Here is a 14,517-nt window from a genome sequence, read left to right as displayed (position 1 = left end):
AAACATACCTAGAAGTATGCTAGTGACTCTAAAATCTCTACAAGTTGGAGGTTTTATGAAAAAGACTAAAAACTCTATATGCAAAATACTCTCCCACACTTGAACTTCACATTGTCCTCAATGTGTAAAACCGAAAGTTTTGAATTCTGACGTAATAGCAGATAAAACGCAAAAACTGTGCAAATTGGTAAGGACTTTAGAAAAACTCCATTTCACAAAGGTTGTTCATCTACGTGTTTTATACAAAGTGTCAAAAGGGAACAGTGTTTCAATAAACAGTCTGATAGTTATGGTCTCTGGACTGAACTATGTGCAGTCTGAATTTTTCTGACGAAAAGGCATTCATCATAATTCTCTTCTAAGATAGATTCCGGACTGAATGAAATTAAACCTGGGGATGCAAATATGATATGAAAACAATAAAAACAAAAAATAAAAGGGTTTAAGATACAAAAACTATGGGTTTCCTCCCATTTAGCGCTTGGTTTAAAGTCGTCATCCCGACTTGGAAGTCTCCTTACTACTCCTCCAGAGGGAGTAAATCCTGAAGTTCAATCACGTCCACATTCTCCGTAGTGAAGTTTTCGTAACATGGCTTAAATCTATGGACATTGACTTTGAAAGTTGTTCATGTTGCGAGACTAGTAACCTCAACTGCACCATGAGGAAAAACATTAGTAACAACAAACGGTCCACTCTAGCGGGACCTTAGCTTACCAGGAAATAACTTAAGACGAGAATTAAATAAAAGAACTTTTTGACCCACAACAAAACTCTTTCGAGAAATCATCTTGTCATGGAAAAATTTGGTCTTCTCCTTGTATATACGATCACTCTCGTAAGCATCATATCTTCTCTAGATCATTAATTTGTAGTTGCATTTGTTTTCCCGCTTTGTCATACTCTATGTTGCACATCTTTGCCGCCCATAAAGCCTTATGCTCAAGTTCAACTGGGAGATGACACGCTTTTACATAAACCAACCGATGTGGAGAATACCAATCGGTGTCTTTTATGTTATTCTATACGCCCAAAGTGCATCGTTGAGTCTATAACTCCAATCCTTTCGTGTAGCATTAACAGTTTTCAAAAGGATGGACTTAATCTCACGATTTAAAATTTCAGCTTGCCCACTAGTTTGTGGGTGATACGGCGTACCAATCTTGTGTGTAATATTGTACTTCTTGAGGATAGCATGGAAGGATTTCTTGAAGTGCGAGCCTCCATCACTGATAAATACTCTTGGTGTACCATGTCTAGAGAAAATATATTCCTTCACAAACTCACAAACAACTTGAGAATTAGTAGGGGTGGCTTTAGCTTCCACCCATTTAGAAACATAATCCACAACAAGAAGTATATAAAATTTTCCATTCGAATTAACAAAAGGACCCATAAAATCGATGCCCCACACATCAAAAATCTCGAGAGTGAAAATAGGATTGAGTGGCATTTGATTTCGAGCACCTAGATTGCCCGTTCGTTGACATCTATCACAAGATTTGCAAAAATCATATGCATCCTCAAATAGGGTAGGCCAATAAAAGCCACTCTCAAGGATTTTGAGAGCGGTACGTTTTGCACCAAAGTGACTACCACAAGCATAAGAATGAAAAAAAAGATAGAATTGACTGAAATTCATAGGTTGGGACGCACTTGCGGATAATTTGATCAGCAGCATATTTCCACAAGTAGGGATCATCCCACACATACTGCTTGGCTATTTTCTTAAGCTTTATCTTTTGAAAAGTAGAAATTGTACTAGGTACTTGCCTTGTAACCAAGTAGTTCACTATATCAGCATACCAAGGTGTTTATTCTTCAATCGAGAAAAGTTGTTCGTCAGGAAAACGATCATGTAAGGGAAGTTCTTCTTCGGAAACAACAAGTCTACTAAGATGATCAACAACTGTATTCTCAACACCTTTCTTATCTCTAATTTCCATATTGAATTCTTGCAGCAAAAGAATCCAACGTATGAGTCTTGGCTTAGCCTCATTCTTTTTTAATAGGTACCGTAGTGCTGCATGATCAGAATATACAATCACATTGGTACCCACCAAATAAGTTCTAAATTTTTCTAATGCAAATACTATAGCCAGCAACTCTTTCTCAGTAGAATAGTTGATTTGAGCATCGTTTAGGGTCCCTGATGCATAATAAATCACATGTGACCTCTTGTCTACTTTTTGACCCAAAACAGCTCCGACTGCATAATCATGTGCATCACACATTAACTCGAACGACAAACTCCAGACAGGTGACTTAATAATTGGTGAAGTAGTCAACAATTCCTTAAATTTATTAAAAGAATCCTTGCACTTCTGATCGAAGTTAAAGGAAACCTCCTTTTGCAACAATTTGCACATTGGCATTGAGATTTTGGAGAAATCTTTGATAAACCGCCTATAAAAACCTGCATGACCAAGAAACGAGCGAATTTCCCTCATCGAAATGGAGTATTGTAAGTTCCTAATCAAGTCTATCTTTTCCTTGTCTACCTCGAACACTTGAGAGGACACGATGTGGCCAAGTACAATTCCATGGTTTACCATAAAGTGGCATTTCTCCCAATTTAAAGCAAGAATAGTGTTTATGCATCTTTTAAGCACAAGTTCAAGAATATTTAAACAAAGATCAAATGAATCTCCATAAACACTAAAGTCGTCCATTAATACCTCAATGATGTTTTCCACGTAATCAGAAAATATACTCACCATACATCACTGAAAAGTGGCAGGCGCATTGCAAAGTCCAAATGGCATTCTTCTATATGCAAATGTACCGAAAGGACAAGTGAAAGTAGTCTTCTCTTAATCCTATGGTACAATAACAATTTGATTGTAGACGGAATAACCCTCCAAAAAGAAATAATGAGAATGTCCGGCTAACCTCTCTAACATCTGATCAATGAAAGGCAAAGGAAAGTGATCCTTGCGGATAGCCGAATTGAGCTTTATGTGGTCTATACACACTCGCCATCCTGTTTGAACTCTTACAGGAACGAGTTCATCATCCTAATTTCTAACAACAGTGACACCTGATTTCTTAGGCACCAATTGCACTGGACTAACCCATTTGCTGTCAGAAATTGGGTAAATCACCCCCACACTTAATAATTTGAGGATCTCTTTCTTCACGACCTCCATCATTGGGGGGTTAAGCCTACACTGAGCATCACGTACTGGATTGATATCATCTTCCATAAGGATTTTATGCATGCACATGGTTGGACTAATGCCTTTGATATCAGCAATTGTCCAACCAATGGCCGTTTTGTGCTCTTTCAGAACCCTAAGGAGACGTTCTTCTTGTATTGTTGTGATATTCTTTGCAATAATGACTGGAAGCTCTTCCCCATCACCCAAGTAAGCGTACTTTAAGTGATCAGGTAGAGGTTTCATCTCTAATTTAGGTGCCTGCACAACAGAGGGTAAAGAAACTTCATCAGTTACAGGTAAAGAGATATATGAAATATTACCTGTTTTATATTCTTGTGATGCCGTTAAAGCACCACATGTCTCAACAAACTCCTTGGGAATATCAACGTCCAGATTAAGCATGCCAAGTACATCCAAATCAATGTTATTTTGTAGTACAGATTCAAGTTCATCTTCTTGATCGAATCAAACATCTGTTGTGCCAACGAACCAATAACATCAACAGAAAATGCGGAATGGATATCACTTGGATAACGCATAGCTTTAAAAATATTGGAGCGTATAACCTCTTTTTCAAACTCAATAGTGAGTGTCCCAGTATCATAATCAATCTTTGTCTTAGCAGTCTTCATAAATGGTCTCCCAAGAAGTAATGAAGTAGACGAACAATTGTCCCCATTCTGCATATCCACAACAAAGAAATAAACCGGAAAGATTTGTTCATTCACTTGCACCAACACGTCTTCCACGAGTCCCTTAGGATATATGTTAGACTTATTAGCTAATTGAATGATAATCCATGTCTCCTTTAAAGGTCCAAGATTCAAAGAATCATAAACATCGGCTGACATCACGCTTATGGAAGCTCCCAAATCAAGCAAAGCACGCTCGAACTGTTTGTTACCAATAGTAATTGGCACTGTAAAACCAGCAGGATATTTACACTTTGCACGCATCTTCTTTAGCAACATAGCTGAAGCACTTTCTCCTACCTGAGTGATCTCGTTAGTAATCAACCTCTCCTTCCTTGTGCACAAATCCTTCAGAACCTTGGCATACCTAGGTACCGTTTTGATGGCTTCAATAAATGGAATGTTGATATGCACCTTGCTGAAAATATCCATAATATCCTTGTCTAGAGCTTGCTTCTTTGACTTGGCAAAACGACTAGGAAAAGGAGGTGGTATGGTAAAACTAGGAACTGTGTCCTTAGGTTGGCCAGTTGAGGTTGGATTTTCCTTTGGAACGGTTTCCACCTTTGCTTCCTCTTCCAAGTCGTGACTAACCTTTTCTTGTTGTTTTGGCTCTTCTGTTTTCTTCCCACTTCTTAGAGTTACAACATTGACATTCTCTCTTGGATTCACAAAAGGATGTGATGGGAACTTTGCCGAATTCTGTGCTTTTATTTCATTCATATCTGTAGCCAATTGTCCCATTTGAAGTTGCAAGTCCTTTATAGCCATATCTTTTTTCTGCAAGATTGCATCTTGACGCTGAGCATTAGCTTCTTGCTTTTGCATCATCATTTTCATCATCTCCTCTAAACTAGAATTTTGAGTCTGCTGTTGAGGCTGAGATGGAGGTTGTGGTCGGAACTGTGGTTGTTGAAAACCACTTTGTCGCCCATAAGGATTAGGAGCTGCAGCTTGCTGATTTGCATAACTGAAATTTGGGTGATCTTTCCAACCTGGATTATAAGTATTAGATTAGGGATCATACCTTGGCCTCTGATTAGGGAACATAACATTCACCTGTTCAGACTCTTCTATATAAGTAGGAATAATCACTGCTGCCATTCGTTGTACTACTTTCTCTATGTTGTTCATTCGTTTCTCTGACTGTGCAGACTCTCCCATCTCGCTAACTCTTCTAGCATTAGAGTTGTTTCTGGTGTAAAATTGTTAAGAATTGGAAGCCATACTCTCAATCAAACTGGTTGCCTGCGAGATTTTCTTCTCAGTAAGTGAACCACCGGCAGCTGCATCAATCAAATTCCTCTATTCTGGAAGTAATCCTTCGTAGAAATATTGAATGATAAGTATTGAGGATATATTATGGTATGGGCAGCTTGCCAACAACCCCTTATACCTCTACCAATATTCATATAGAGACTCCCAAAACATCTGGAGAATGCCACTAATTTCCTTACGAACGGATGCCGCTTTGGAAGCAGGAAAATATTTCTCCAGAAATAGCTTTTTCATCTCAGTTCATGTTGTAACACTCTTTGGAGGAAGACAATACAACCATTCTTCTGCTAAGTCTATCAATGAGAACGGGAAGGCTTGTAGCATAGCCATATCTCTGTCTGCGGTTGCATGCCTCAGACTTGTCATCGTGTTCTGAAACTGTTAAAGGTGTCGATTTGGATTTTCACCTGGATGTCCCTTGAACTTTGGTAGATGATGAAGTAGATTCGACTTCAGCTCCACTGGGTTAGTGATTGTAATGCATAGTGGTTGTGGATCTAAGCATGGAGACGTCAACTCTCCTAGCTCCCTCTCCGGAGGTGGAGGATTTCCCTCGTCGTCTGCATTAACCATCTTTACTGTAGAAGGTTCTTTTTGCAACTTTGGACGTGCTTGTAGTACCGTCCCTTTGCGAGTTTGAATTTCGCACCTCTGGTAATTCCAATCCTTCGATGCCAGAGATTAAGTACCTAAAACATATATCTAGAAAACAAAGTTAAAAACTAAAAAGCAAACCTAAAAACAAAAATATAATAAAAAGAAATAACAACTAAAGCTACCGAATGCTCCCCGGCAGCGGCGCCAAAATTTGATGCGTGTCGTAGGTTCTCAAATTAATTCACTTATATTCTAATTTACTAATGAATAATATAGAAGTAAATAAGGTTCGTTCCCACGAAGAGAAGGGAGATTTAGTTGTCAAAAAGTGTCACAATGGGGGGTTTGTTTTAGATTTTAGAACAAAGTAGATAACAAAGCAATTAAAGGTAATTAAGATTGAAAGCAATATGGAGAGAGATGACCGAGGAATCCTTCTTCGTTACTAAACCGTCAATGAGTTAATATATTCATCAATTTGTCATTAATCATACATTATTATCAACCATGGAATAACAACTAGTGCAGTGTTATCCCCTAAATTCCTTTGGTCACTGAATACCGAATCGCTCGAATATCAGATTCTATTCGTCCAAGCCACTAAGTAGAAGCACACTCAAGGTGTAACTTGGTCGAATGATTTATATTTTATGACTTAGGTTAATCTTAGTAGTTAGACTCTTAGCGCAAGGTCTACTTTCTAATGTTTTTCTACACACGATTGCTCCACAGAATCCCTCTGCGAGGTCTCACGTTTTCTACTTGTGTATGGGTTATTCAACAATGACACGGATATCCTAACCCTTTACTAGCAATAAATGAACCAATAAACTACTATAGTTGGCCACCTAGAGCAACCAATTAATCAATCATAGACATTCATTAAAGTAGAAGCAAACAATAATCATACGAAGAACTCAAAATAGATGCATATATTAATCCAAATCAAGTCTAGAACTTAGAATTCATCATAAATTAATTGTGGGTTTAGCTACTTATGGATATAGAAACACCCATGTTAAACATATAAGAAAATGGAAGAGAAATCGTTACGATAATGAAATCGCTCCAAAGCCCTAGATTTTCTCCCTTGTGTTCTTTTCTCCAAAAGCTTGATTCCAGAATAAAGATTTTCTTAAAATATATAGAAACATAGGTGTCTCAATTGTAGTTGTACACGTGGACAAATCCCGGTCGAAAACATATGGCAACTTTCCAAAAACGCACCAAAATCCCAAAGAGAGTTGGGGAAAAAACGGTTCAGTCCAAAACCGCAAAAAAAAGAACAGATTAGTCCACTCCGATCCAACTAGGAACAGATTAGCTCAAAAAATGTATAAAGACGCTGCTATCCTTCGCACGCTTTTAATATAGCACACGTGCAGCGAATGGATACAGTTTTGTAACTGACACCATAAACGTAGTTGTGACACGTAGCTTGGAAAAAAAAACTGAATTAAAAACTGAATTAAAAACTGAATTAAACGGCGTAACGGACAAATCATTTATTCCTTCTTTTTCTTTTGAAGACTGAATAGCAAAAGAAAAAAAATTAAAACTACTCATACCTCAACATTTTGAACCCTAGAAAATTTTCAATTCACAGAAACTTTCAATCAAAAACTCTAACATCTTACTAATCAAAACAACTAGATGGTTGAACAATCAGTAACATCATGTTGAAAGGAAAAAAAGTAGCTTCAAAAAAAACGCACCACCAATAGTGGAAGATTCAACATCAACTGAAGAAGAAATTCCATCAGTTACAATAGAAGAAATTCAAAAATCAACATCACCAAGAACGAGATCAAAGTCAGCATTAAAAGATTCAACACCAATTTCATCCCCAACTCCATCATTTGCTGCAGAAGAGATTCGGAAATCAACAGGACCAAAAACGAGATTGAAGAGATCATTAGAAGATTCAACATCAATTTCAGTACCAGAAACTTCAAAAACATCACCAGCTAAGAAGAAATCAAAGCCTTCAAATCCTCCAAAGCCTCCAAAGTATTCAAAGCCTTCAACATCTATTATCTCAAAAAAAGGTAACAATTCAAGTCTACTTCTGTCTATTTTTGAACAATTTTTATTCAATTTCTTGTACATGTGTATAGATCTGTACACCGCCATGTTGTTGCAGTGATTCATGTCTAGTTCTATCTTGTTTTTGAGCAACATTTGCGGGAATTTTTTTTGGTGTGTATAGATCTGTACACCGCCATATTGTTGCAGTGATTCATTTCCAATTCTATCTGTTTTTTTAGCAATTTTTATTGGAATTGTTACTGGTGTGTACATACTAGTACACCACAATGTTGTTGTAGTGATTCATGTCATGTTCCATCTGTTTTAAAGATGTTTCTGTAGCAGTGTACTGGTTTGTACACAAGCATGCTATTTCAAATTCATATGGACTAATGTATGTGTTGTGCCGTCACTTGTGTTTACCGGTGTACACACCTTTGCACCAGCATGCTATTTCACCTTCATATGGCATGTTATGTGTGTTTTCAACATGTTGTGCCGTCACTTGTGTTTACTGGTGTACATATCTTTGCACTAACATGCTATTTCATCTTCATATGGACTAATGTGTATGTTCTCAACATATTATCCCATCGTTTTTGGTGCTGGTGTACACATCTTTGCACCAGCATGCTATTTCACCTTTATTTTGCCTGTTGTGTGTGTTTTAAAGCTTTTTTTGATAGATTTTTGTATGAGTGTAAAGATTTGTACACGCACATTGATTTATGGCATGTTGTGTGGGGACAAATGTTGCTTTAGTTAGTTTTCTGTAGGAGTGTACACAGCTATACACATGTATGATATGGTCTTATTTATGCGTACAGTGATATGATTTGTACTTGTATGAGTATAATGAATGTATTATTCTTCTTGGTTCATTTTCGTAGATACCAACAAACCATATAGGTCAAGTTTCCATGCCTTCAGTGACTTTGTGAATAGAAACCTTGAGGAAGATGAAACAAAAAGAGGAGAAAAAGTATGGTTCACCAATTATCAACTAGAGAAGCAAAAAGAAGGACAATTCTGTCCTGTTGTAGATATCTTTGTCCACAAAAAAGCAGACCGGAAATATGAGAAACATACAAGTAAAAAGAGAGATGATATATGGAATAAAACCCAAACTCAATTCTGAAAATTGTGAGACAGTACCGCCATGAAATTTGTGACTCAGGGGGGCATTATTTCATGTTTGATACTACCAAGAAGAACAAGCAAGTGGCAGTAAAGAGTGAACCTAAGGATTTGTTTCTATTTTATGGGATTAATATGGTGCCAATGGAAGTTGAAAAAGGGGAAGATGTAAAAATTGCAGCTGAAAATAAATACGGTCCGCTGATAAACAGATTGACTCTTAAGAAACGAACTGAGCTGGGAAAAAACGATGTGGAGGAGGAAATCGTACATATCATGAAGCTAAAACCAAAGTCGAAAATGGAGATTGAAAGAAATGCTGAAGACTTAGTGGTGTTGTTTACTATGTACTTGTGTATCACGGTCTTTTTTACCCAGGCAAACGGAAGTATGATTATCAAGAACCAGTTTGCACACTTTTTTAAGTCTTTGGATAGGATGAAGAGAACTTGCTGGCCAGTTCATATACATGAGTATCTCATGACGAGCATTAAGAAACATCAGGATTCACCACTTAAAGTTAATGGTTGTGTGCTTTATCTGTTGGTGAGTTCACAATTGTACACCTGATATATCCATTCACCATTTTAAATAATTCTGTTCATTGTGTTTGTTTCTTTCTCTTACATTTCCAACTATTCACCTATTTGTTAATGCAGCATTGGTTTGCTGAACACAAAAAAATCATGAATCCAAGCAATGAGGAAGGTGTGCCAAGGCTTCTTAGGTGGATCATCAGCAACGTCAGTAATACAATCGAGAAAGACCTGAATGATGCCATGAAAAAGGTATCTCAAAAAACTTTCTTAGAATAGTATATGTACATTGATATACACCTTTAATAAGGTGTACAGGATTGTACATTGTTGATATATTTTAAGAAATTTGTCTTGTGTACAACAATGTACACTCTTACAACATGTGTAAAAATTTGTACACCTGTGATCAATGTTGATACTTTGGAATGTTTTCAGATGCAACCAGGATAGGTGAAGGCTTATACTGATGAAGAGCGATTGCTTTTGGATGAGTACCGGAGGCATAAACAAGAAAATAGCATAGATGATGTAAAAAAAAAGATGTGCATTTCAGATATGCGAAGAAAGGAGTTGGATGAGGAGCTTACTGAAGTTCTGGATAGGCAAAAAAGGCTTCTTAGTTTCATTGAAGAAAAAAGACTAAAAGTTAATGAAGTTGGTCTAATGAGCTTGACAGAAAGAGAAGATAATGATTTTCGTAATTACACTTTGCATGAAATATTTAAATGTGCAAAGGAAATACGGCTTGAAACTGAGGAGGATGAGAAGATTGAGGAGGAGGAGGAGGAGGAGGAGGAGGAGGAGGAGGATGATGGGGATGAGCACAAGGAAGATGATGATATTGAGGAGGATGAGGATGGGGAGGAGGAGGATGACAAGGTTGAGGAGGAGCACAAGTAAGATGATGATGATGGTGATGACAATGACAAGGAGGAACACAATGAAGATGGTGATATGCATGATCATAATGATGATGGTGATGACAATGACAAGGAGGGTAGTAAGGGTGGTGATATGCATGATCATGACAATGACAAAGAGGGTAGCAAAGGTAGTGATGACGAGCATGGAACCGAATCTGAAAGGAATGAAGTTCCGTCTGAAACTCCTGAAAAACAAAGGTACAACATCACTTTTTTAAATTTGCAAGTCATTTCTTTTTTTATGTGTGTACATAGTCGTACACCAGTGTGTGAAAGCTAATACCTTTTCTCAAAACTTGAATCTTTTTAGCACTCCTTCACCAAAGACCAATGAGGCAAATGAAGAAGAGGATGGCAAAGGTATAAAGAAAATGATCTCAGCTTATATATTTTATTTTATTTTATTTTCAGTACGTGTGTACAAGGATGTACACCTTTATGACTTCTTCTGAATTTGTGTACATACCTGTACATTGGTGTAAAACTCTGTACACCATTGAAAATTCTCATAAAAATTTCATTTTTCAGTACTTCTATGCCAAAGACAAGTGTAATCAATGAAGATAAACAAGACCAAGTGAACCTTGATGACCAGAATATGATGGATGGCACTCGAACAGTTGAAATTGATGAAGCTACTATTATTGCAGCTGAAGCCATATGTCAGTTGGATCCTAAAAAAGTCCTTTTACTCACACAAGGAGAAGAATCACATAATGAGACTTATACATCAATTGAGGACCTTCTAGATAACTTGTCTGAAACTATATTCGTAAAGCTTGGAAAAGGTTGTTACAGAACGGCACCATCTGAAGTGAAGGAAAAGATGGCAACCCTGATCCGCCACGATTGTCCAAGCTTTGCATTATTGAGCCAAGAAGATCCAAAAGAAGAGTCGTCGCAAAAATCATTATCCAATGAAGATGTACGAGAAAGGATCATTGAAGAAGCAGTGAAGTTCATTAAACAAAATCCTAATGAATTTTTTAGCAGACAAGAGGTAGAAGAAGAGAAGACCACTCCAGTGAGGACAAGAGCAGGGAGGATGAAGGAAGCAGAGATGTTGAAGACACAAGCCGCTGGCAAGTTGTCCAAGACACCACAAAAGAGAAATGCAAAAAGAAAGCTAGATCCTGAATTCACTGCCGAGGGTAAAACCAAACCAGTTGTGATAAAAGAAGATCCAAAAGGCAAGGGGATCAAAGTGGGACAAGAACCAGGCTATCCTGCCCTAATAAAGAGAAAGGGAGATGTATATATTCCTCACAATCCATTGCCAGATGTTCGTCTATCACCACTATACCATGTTATGCAACCAGGACAGGACAAACAAAGGGTACAAAAATTCTTCGACTATGCAAGCATGGAGTAAGTTCACAAAACACCATGATTGAATCTTATAAAAAAAATTATGTGCACAACTTTATACACCATGTTAACATTTCCTTTATGTTTCCGCAGCTCTGTAGCTTGGCAACTAACAAGACTGGATGATCCAACAGTCAAGGAAGATATTTTGATTGTTGGAAGAGTAGTTCATGAACTGATGTTCAACAAATATATGGACCAAGAGGTACTCCAGTTCTACATCCATCGACATAGAAGAGCACTTTTCAGAGATAGCATTCGTCATCCAGATGACAAAAAGTACCTGAGCTGTGAAATTATGAGTCCTACTGCATGTGTAAGTTTCTCAAAACAAATAAGAAATGTCATACATAGTTACTTTAATATTGTGTACATAGTTGTACACCTAATTGACATGGCGTGTTTTATGTGTTTTTAGATTTCTTTAGCTATGTACATTGATATACACCAATATGAATATATGATTGACACAAGGTATGTTAAGTGTTGATTGTTAGATTTATTTAGCTATGTACATAGATGTACACCAATATGCATCTATGATTGACACATGGTCTGCTAATTCTTGATTGTTAGATTTATATAGGTTTGTACATAGGTGTACACCTGTATATCATACATGGATATAAGGTCTGTTTTCAGGCCTACAATGTTTGAGTTGTTAGTTTTCTGTAGTAGTGTACATGCTTGTTAGTTTTCTGATTAAGGTGAGCCTAATTAATTTTGTTTTCTAACAAATTATTAATTGCAGTACTATGTCAATTATAATGTCACCAGCGAGGTGCAAAAGCTTGTGGTTGATTTCATACGAGACATGCCTGAGAATCTGGAAGTTCTTGTAATCCCTATCAATCACTCTACAGATCAAACGAGGATGGGATTGCACTGGTCGCTTTTGAATTTTGATTTCGAAGCTAAGGAATGGAAATGGTATAACTCGTTACACTAAGAAAATGAGAGTCATATAAATACGATGCAAAGAAACTAGCAGATGTGGTACAAGTGGAACTCAATAAGAAGAGAGCATTGAAGGGTCACCCACAAGAGAGCATTGAAGGGTCACCCACCTATAGAAGAGCACGAATTAAACATCATGACATGCCCTTCACAAGGAATCAACCCGGACTGTGTTATATATACTTATTACTTTATGAAACGAAGTATGAAGACAACAAAAGGTATGGAAAAAGGTCAGCAGAGGGCCGAAGACATTTGTCAGCAAATGAAATCAAAATTGGTGGCCAAGATGTTGACAAAAGTCGTATGGTTTGAAAAGGTGTGGGATATAGCGAAGGAAGAGAAGCTAATGATTTTCGTAATTACACTTTGCATGAAATATTTAAATGTGCAAAGGAAATACGGCTTGAAACTGAGGATATTGAGGAGGATAAGGAGGAGGAGGATGATGAGGATGATGGGGATGAGCACAAGGAAGAGTATGATATTGAGGAGGAGAAGGAGGATGACAAGGTTGAGGAGGAGCACAAGGAAGATGATGATGATGGTGATGACAATGACAAGGAGGAGCACAATGAAGATGGTGATATGCATGATCATAATGATGATGATAATGATGATGGTGATGGTGATGACAATGACAGGGAGGGTAGTAAGGGTGGTGATATGCATGATCATGACAATGACAAAGAGGGTAGCAAAGGTGGTGATGACGAGCATGGAACTGAATCTGAAAGGAATGAAGTTCCGTCTGAAACTCCTGAAAAGCAAAGGTACAACATCACTTTTATTAAATTTGCAAGTCATTTGTTTTTTTATGTGTGTACATAGTCGTACACCAGTGTGTGAAAGCTAATACCTTTTCTCAAAACTTGAATCTTTTTAGCACTCCTTCACCAAAGACCAATGAGGCAAATGAAGAAGAGGATGGCAAGGATGGAACAAGCCAAGGAGTTGAGTCTGAAACTGGTAACAAGACGAGGTATATGTGTAGCTCGCATTTCTTCTCATTTTCTGTATATGTGTACCAATATGTACACCTTAGTGATTTCTCATTTTCTAAAAAAATTGCATTTTTTTCAGCACTCTTCTGCCAAAGGAAGTTGAAATCCCTGAAGGTCAAGAAGAGCATATGAACCTTAATGACCAGGATATTGCTCAAACTGATGAAATTGACAAAGTAGCTGGGTGTGAAGCTGCTACCAAGCAAAGGTATAAAGAAAATGATCTCAACTTATATATTTTATTTTATTTTGTTTTCAGTACGTGTGTACAAGGATGTACACCTTTATGACTTCTTCTGAATTTGTGTACATACCTGTACATTGGTGTAAAACTCTGTACACCATTGAAAATTCTCATAAAAATTTTATTTTTCAGTACTTCTATGCCAAAGACAAATGTAATCAATGAAGATAAACAAGACCAAGTGAACCTTGATGACCAGAATGTGATGGATGGCACTCAAACAGTTGAAATTGATGAAGCTACTATAATTGCAGCTGAAGCCATATGTCAGTTGGATCCTAAAAAAGTCATTTTACTCACACAAGGAGAAGAATCACAGAATGAGACTTATACATCAATTGAGGACCTTCCAGATAACTTGTCTGAAACTATATTCGTGAAGCTTGAAAAAGGTTGTTACAGAACGGCACCATCTGAAGTGAAGGAAAAGATGGAAACCCTGATCCGCCACGATTGTCCAAGCTTTGCATTATTGAGCCAAGAAGATCCAAAAGAAGATTCGTCGCAAAAATCATTATCCAATGAAGATGTACGAGAAAGGATCATTGAAGAAGCAGTGCAGTTCATTAAACAAAATCCTAGTGAATTT

The sequence above is a fragment of the Papaver somniferum genome, unplaced genomic scaffold, assembly GCF_003573695.1.
Source record: "Papaver somniferum cultivar HN1 unplaced genomic scaffold, ASM357369v1 unplaced-scaffold_137, whole genome shotgun sequence".
Lineage (NCBI taxonomy): Eukaryota > Viridiplantae > Streptophyta > Magnoliopsida > Ranunculales > Papaveraceae > Papaver > Papaver somniferum.
This window is presented reverse-complemented; position numbering follows the sequence as displayed.